The sequence below is a fragment of the Pinus tabuliformis genome, chromosome 3_1 (genome assembly GCF_031772625.1).
Source record: "Pinus tabuliformis cultivar Carrire ecotype Pingquan chromosome 3_1, CPIR1, whole genome shotgun sequence".
Classification (NCBI taxonomy): Eukaryota; Viridiplantae; Streptophyta; class Pinopsida; order Pinales; family Pinaceae; genus Pinus; species Pinus tabuliformis.
The window spans coordinates 639,226,343-639,234,457 of record NC_142301.1 but is presented as its reverse complement, the minus strand read 5'-3'; positions in this window follow the sequence as shown (position 1 = coordinate 639,234,457).

The window sequence follows — 8,115 nt, the reverse complement described above, 5'->3', positions numbered from 1 at the left end:
AATGAATATAAACAAGTTTTTAAGAATGCCATTATGGAAGTCCATAGGCAGTATAAGCTTTGGAGAAAAAAGACTTCAGACACTCTCAACAGTAAGAACTCTAATAATCTTGCTAAGAAATACTCTGACACTGATGCTAGGAAAACCACAGACAATTCTCCTAAGAAAATTGTTGATAATTCTAGAAAAAAGAAAGCAGAAACTCCTGCCGAAAAGACAGTTGATAGTGTTTCCAGAACTACTCAAACTGATATCCCAACCACAAGTTAGCGAAAAGAACCTATATAAAAAAAATTATTGATCAATCTAATTTTCCGAACCTGATTACGATTCAAACATCGTTCAACATTGAGAATGAATTAGCTAAACTAAAAATTCTCATTCCTCTAATAGAGTTAATGAACAAGAATATGTACAAACCTAAAGTGATGAAAGCTCTAAACATAGGGGAAAACATTGACTCTATTAATTTGAATGATGACTAGCCTGAACTCTTATTTGGGCCCGAAGTTTATGGAAAACCACAGGAAGGGGGTGTTCCTCCATTTATGTTATCCTAAATATTCATGATAAGGTTCTCCATAATGCTATGTTAGATTCATGTTCTTTGCATAATTTAATGCCTAAATATGTTATGGAAAAACTAGGACATGACATTACCAGACCTTATAACGATTTATATTCCATTGATTCCAACAAAGTAAGATGTCTAGGTCTCATCAAAGATGTGTGTGTTACTTTAGCTCAAATCCCAGCCAAAAGTCTGGTAATGGACATAGTGGTTGTGGATATACCTCCTAAGTATGGCATGTTGTTGTCGTGCTCATGGGGAGCAAAGTTACAAGAAACCCTACAAATGGATATGACCTTTGCCACCATACCAGTGTTTGGTCAGCAAAGAAGATTATATAGGGAAACTTTGATGAAATTCATGGTGAGTAGTCAAGAGAAGCCTCACAACTATCTCCTTTGCTCACTAAGATTTAGACTCTTTCATTCTTTATAATGATGGAAACATCAACACTCAGGTTACCAAATCATAAACTAATCTTTTCAAAATAGATCCAAACCAAACAAAAGCAGTAGAACAAAACACTCTTCATGAACCTCTTTGGAACATGAGCTTTGATGGATCTTGTAGCAAATATGGTTCTGAAGTAGGAGTGTCAGCTGCAAATATAGGAAACAATCATGCTGAAGGTCGTTCATACAAGCTCAACTTCCAATGTACAAACAACTTAGCCGATTATGAAGCTCTTATATTAGGATTGCAATTGTTGAAAAAATCGGGTGCCAAGAGAATCTCCATTCAAGGGGTGTTACAGGGAAAAGTGTCTACTCAGAACTGCTTATCCCACTAAGGTGTGACATGTGCCTTAGAAAAAAACAGAGTAAAGCTACTTTCGTTTTTCCTTTAAGAATTATAGATAAAGAGGAACAAAGAAGACCAACCTCTATCTTGCGCTAATCTCCTGGTTTGATTCCTCTCTTCCTTGATAGCCTTTCACTACTTGTCCCCTTGCACGCCCAGCTTCACAGAGTACCTGTAAGATCACAGTAGCATATCACTATACAAAGACATGGATCTATAATCATAAACAATCTAGGATCAGATGTAAATTGACCATACAAATGCAACAAACATGAATAACACAAAAGTATGGAGAAAAACTTGAATAACTTTTATTGATAAACAAGAAAGAGCCAAGAGGAGTTACAACCAGTTGTTCTGACCCAGCATCAACCTCTCAGCAAGGAAGCCCCTCTTCACCTCATACAAAGCTTAGATCACCCAACAATCTGATGTTTGTCTCAAGAAACCAACAACAATTCCTTACAATATGCAAAATTCCAGCCTCTGGATCTCTGGGATGAGGGATCCATATATAGATATCTGTAAGGGAGATGAGTCAGCTTGTGATTTGATTAGTGTCTTCTCTCTAATAGTTCTTGCTTCCACTTGGAGATTTATGATCTCTTACTCATCCTTGGTCAAATTCAGAGAGGCAAGTGTCACAGGAGAAGTTTCTGGAAGCTTCCATTGCCTCTCCACCTCGCAGAATGACACTGCCATTTTTCATTTCTCACCCATCGCACCCCATAGAAGGTCTTTTTGAAATGCAACGCACCCACACAGTGTATTTAGGTGATATGCAATGCACTTGGCCTGTGGAGCAGCTGAAATGATCTTGTTTTGACCAATTCTGAGCAGTTTTTCATGGAGAACTTCTGGGAGAAGCTGTAATCTGCTGACCTTGTTCCTTTAGGGGTTAGAAAAACACTTTTAGGGACTTAGGAACCCTTGGTTTATGGACATTTCAAGCTTGGGGTTGTAGGGCCCAAAAATGTCTATAACAGTTTCCCCCTAAAGCATGAGGTCGTTAATCTTTTGATGTCGGGTGAAATGCTTTATTGTGAGGATCTGAAGTTCTTTCAAGCTGGGAGGAGACCTGTAATAAGATACAATACATTACATTATCTTCATAATATTTTCATGATCTAGCTGAGGCAGGCATTCCCATGCTCAGCTTTATAAATTCATTTTCATGTACATAAGACAGATAATCGTCTGAGTGTAGACTGATGATTCTGATAGAGCCATAATCCCTTTGATTGGATGATTATCTGTGCAGCAATGATGTACATTTAATGTGTTTATTTTCATGAATATATATCGCAGCGCAAATGGATGAAACTAGATCCGGGGTCTTCAATCTCGTTCGATCTTCACTCGAAGTACAAGTCTATCCATGTGAGAGATGTTCTGAAGTCGAACACGGAAAGACATCGCTTGATTACCAGCCAATAATATAAGCTGTTAACAAGCGCGAGGGGAATCACCGATAACGATAATGACCCTCAAGGTACTGCAGTACAATTCACGTGGTGTGAATAAAGGACTTGGCGTCGAACACCACTCAAAATCTTTCGGTCGAAGGTCATTGATGTAAACCTGTCGCCGAAAGTGAGAAACTTGCCATTGAGTCATGCAAGCTTCAAAATACTGAACGGGGTGTTCCTAGATCAACTTCTTGGATAATTAGCTGATGTCGACAAGAAGTGATCAGTCACAGGAGGGCCTTAATGAATCCCACATCAATGACATGGAACAGAGCAAATGATTTTAATGGAGGTGAAAACGATCTGGTGATATACTGTTCAGGGTGGCGATCATGAAAGAATGGAGTGTAAATGTATTGTAGTGGGTGAGACACAGGTGAATTCTCTGAATGACTTCTCTTTAACATATCGGCGACACTGACGTGATGGATTGGTAGCATTAACCACAAACGTGGATGGTATGATGGGACCATGGTGATGTGACCGGTGAATGAAACAACCCAACCCGACTTGGATGCGGAGTGAAAGTGTCATGTTCAAGAGCGACTTGCTACCAACAAAGTTTCTTCAAGTTTTCTTCCCAATTTTTCCCCAGTAATTGCTGACCAATACCTATTTATTTTTATCAAGCTTGAGGAGGATAACATATGCTTGTTCTATAATTTTCCCTTCGGGCAAACCCATCGCTATGTTTTAACGAGCCTAGCGATAGTGAAACTCGTTCTCGTCTATAGACAAGTTTGTTGCTATTAAAAATTTTAACGAGTTTAACGACAAAGATAACTCGGTCCTTTTCAATTTTAGAGAGTCTGAAAAGGAATGTAAAGGTAACTCTAAAATTCCTTTTTCGTCACCTAATCCCTTAAGTCCGAAAAAGTATAAAACAATACAGAAGGGATGAATTTTTGATACTTTTAACGAGGCGAACAAAACAAGCACTCGATCTTTTTGTGTAATAATCCCTCAGGTCCAAAAAGATTAAAATTTAGAGAAGGGATAGCACTTCCGGTCACTTTAACGAGCTGGAGAGGCCAATGGCTTGGCAATCTTTTCATATTTTACGAGTCAGTTGAAAAGAGCTTCAAGGAGACTCGTCTTTTGAGGAACGAGTGATAAAATGGGTAGCAACTGATTCCAGGTAAGGTATGGAATTTTCCAATCACAACAGTGTTACAAGGATGGCTAGTGAGATCACTCTTCGCAGCTGTTCCTCAAAATGGGTAAACAATCAAATGGAGGTGAATGATCGGGCAATGTAATAGTGGAGGTGACGGTGCAAACACGACCAAGGCTTTAAAGGCTGAAGTATTACATTCACGATGGTTATTTACGGGAAATTGGTTCATTTTTTAATGAGCTTAAACATTGGGGGAAAATGTGCTCATTGCTTATGTTCATTTTTTAACGAGCATGAAGTCCACGCTAAAACTGCTCGATTAAATGGTCTCTTTTTGACTTTACCATAAATAGCTTTGCTCTTTCAAAGATTGTACTGTATTTTCAATTGCTTCATCAAACTAGTCAGAAATGAACAATATATGCTTGAAAAATGAGCTAGAACACTAATATTTTACTTTGAACTACGTAAAAAGTAATGAAAAAGTGATTTTACCTCTCATTTTACCATTTCATTTGAACTTTGTTTTGTTGGAGCTTTGGAGGTGCTTTCCCCCTTTGATTTTCATCAGCTGATTTCGGGAGATTCTGTGGACGATTCTCGGCGCCATCTGGACCAGGTAGGAGTTAAACTTGAGCTCTTTCATTTCATGCTTTCCATTTTGCATTCTGAGCTTAATTCCTGGTTTTGCTGAGCCTCCGGGGTTTGAAAAACTCGTTCTACCTCTAGCGCACCCTCTGTGGATCGAAAAGTGTGTTGGATGTTGGCCTGTCCACTGGCCACATGACATGCAACGCACCCAGAGCACTACTGTAGGTGTGATGGGCGCAAAGAAGGAATTTTATGCACAGTTTTTGATGGAAATTTTGCCTGTTTCTTACCAAAATCAGGATCTAACTCTTCTCTTGTTTTTTTTTCAGAGATCTTTGGAGTAAGATGACTATTACATGGTAAGAACGTGAGCATGAAGAAGAGGACATGCTTGCCCTACATGATCCGGTTACAGTAAACGCACTGCGGAACTATGGCTTGTTGAAGTTTTTCTGCATTTCTAGCATGAGACAACAGATCAACTTACTGCAGTATTTTCTTGATGCTTGGGATCCTACCAACCAGGTTTTCTAGATCAGGCAAATCCATCCCCTTGACTATAGTAGACATCTATTTCTTGACTCGCTTGTCGAGGCGGGTGCCCCCATCTCTTTATCAGGTTTGGCCCGAGGAGGTGAATCTGTGAGAGATTATGTTCGCTGGTATTGCAGAGAGGGATCTCAGGCGAGTAAAGACGGCAAGATCATCATCCACGATGTCACTGATAGGTCCCTCAAGACTGTTCTATTTACTTTTGGTAGGATGGCTGGTGGTGCGGCTCTTCATGTAGCCAACCGATCTTATATGCAGTATGCCTCCAACCGAAGGTGTTCAACTGGTGCGACGCAGTACTTCTTGTGATGAAAGAACAGTTGACCAAGGCAAAGAGCAGGAGGTTGAAGAACTTTGGGTATGGTTCTATTTTGACCGCCTTTGCCTTGGAAAAGATACCATTGATGCAGCCGCAGTATATTGCACTCGATTTACCTTCACCTACTGAACCACGTATGCAGAGATGGGTCGACCATATGTCTAGGCATGCTGGTCAGTCTCAGATTTCATTTTCTGATACCTTCTTCGGGTGGTTTGATCGTCAGGAGATGGTTTATTCCAAGTACCCATACGCTGGTATGGACTTCCGGGGTGACCCAGATTTAGTACTGCCAGCTGGCGAACAGTGGGGTGCCATTGGTAAATTCTTTGACCATATCCCTGTTTATCGTTTTTCTCTTATAATGTACTTGTGCTTTATTCTATCAAGACTTAATCAAATTCATGTGTTCATGCAGATGTTGGTCCTGTTCAGCCAGTAGTACACCTGAGAGTGCCAGCTGCCGCCCCAACAGGAGAGGCTGTTGGAAGGGCTATCCTTCGCGACCTTGATGTGGCCGAGACTCTCACAGCATTACAGGAGCAGGTTGAGGGCCTCACTCTTGGCATTCCAGATGTGAGGACTGACGAGCTGCCCTTGAGGTTGCAGCGACATACTACTGATGTGCCAAGACGATGGACTTGACTCTTACGCATGATCGTACAGGCTGTGACTTACTATCGCGAGCATCATTAGACTAGGGTGCCCCCTAGCGTTTTGAGTTTTTTGGTCATTTGACTAATTTTATCTTGGTTACAGAACATTATGTGTAAACCATAAACAGTTATATATATTTTTGATTTTCGGAGTTTTATTTTGGTTAAGTTACATGATCCAAATGCAAACATTGATGGTATGCTTCTTTTTATAAATGTTTCAAATGTATATCTAACACATAATTTTCCAATGAGTCAGTTAATGTGTTTAAGTTTCTAGAAATATGATGATATTGAATAAAATCAAATTGGCTTTCCAAAATCTTAACCCTTAGGAACATGCGATAAATAGCTGGATTTCGGATAGAGTAGATACCAGTGAGTTGTAGTATGATGAGTTGTGAGTCTAGCTTGACAATCAGTTGGCGTATACCATGTGTGATGGCATCAGAGAGAAGTTCTATCAATGCGCTATATTCAGCGGTGCTATTCGTTGATCGACCAATACATACTCCTCTGAAACTTACTAACTCGCCGCTTGGATCAAAGATGGCCCAGGCCACAAAAGATAGGTTCCGCGAACTATGACTCGCTCCGTCGGCATATCCAATGCATGACTCTAATAGGTTTGACATCTGCAATAAATGTAAAAAGTGGATTACTTGACCAAAATAAATACTTTAGCGAAAACAAAAACATAACAAAAGCATACAGGTTACCATACTGAATTACGCATAGCAACGCTTGAGGTACAACCAGTTACGAGGTTGCGCTAGTGGAATTCCATCATAATACATTAACTCATAGGCTTCTTTTGCTAACACTCACTTAACAATATAGGGGCCCATCCATAAAGACTTAAATTTACCTGCTCCCAATTTATCGGATTCTTGGTCATAAAGCAATACCAAGTCACCTTCTGAGAAGACACGGGGTTTGACATTTTTGTCAAATTGCGCTTTGACTCGTTTCTTATGGGCTTCGTTAGCCAAAGCGGCATCACGACGAGTTTCGTCCAATTGGATTAGTTCCAAGAAACAAGCTTCTTCTTCTGAAGTTCCGGGGAGGAGATCAATTGCGAGTTTGAGGGACGAGCTTTCGCACTGGATTAGTAAGACTGCTTCCAGGCCATATACCAGTTGGAAAGGTGTAAACCCGGTTGCATTCCTTACCGATGTTCAGTAAGCCCACAAAGCTGAGTACAGGATTAGGTGCCATTTTCTTTTGTGAACTCCAATCATCCTTTGCAGCATGCGCTTCAGGACTTTGTTGATTGCTTCAACTTGTCCGTTGGCTTGCAGATAGTATGGAGTAGAGCTGTCATGAGACAACCCTAGTTTGGCAGCTAATTCGACCATCATGTGATTGCGAAAATGCGATCCATGATCTGTGACTATAGCTTGTGGTACGCCGAATCTGGTGACTACATGATTGAGAAAGAAGAGGGCAGCTGTTTCACCAGTATTATCTAATGTAGGCATCGCCTCGGCCCATTTGGTAAAATAGTCAACTGCGACTATGATATACCCATGCCCCTCGGTCGAGGTGGGGTTACATGTCATGAAATCGATGCCCCATTTGGCGAATGGCCCAACAGCAACTATTGGCTGCAGAGGTGAGGGTGGTCTTCTGGTTTTGCTATCGAACATTTGACAAGCATGGCAACTTCTAACTGCATTTATGCAATCTTTAAACATTGTTGGCCAGAAGTATCCTTCTCGTAAAATTTTTTGCGTTGTAGCATAACCGGATTGATGCCCCCCACACGCGCCTGAATGGCAATCATTTAGGACTTTTTCAGCCTCCTCATGCGTGAGACACCTTCTCAGAACTGTATCGATACCGCGACGGTAAAGTGTATCAACGATGATCATGTAGTCTTTTGCTTGGTATCGAATACATTTTTGTTCGGAGCGAGAGGTATTTGGCCTATATTTTTGGGTTTGGACATAAATTATTATATCCCCACACCACTCATTTCTTGAAGATATCAGAAACAAACTTTCATCAGCGATCGTTTCTTCGGATGTTTCATCGTT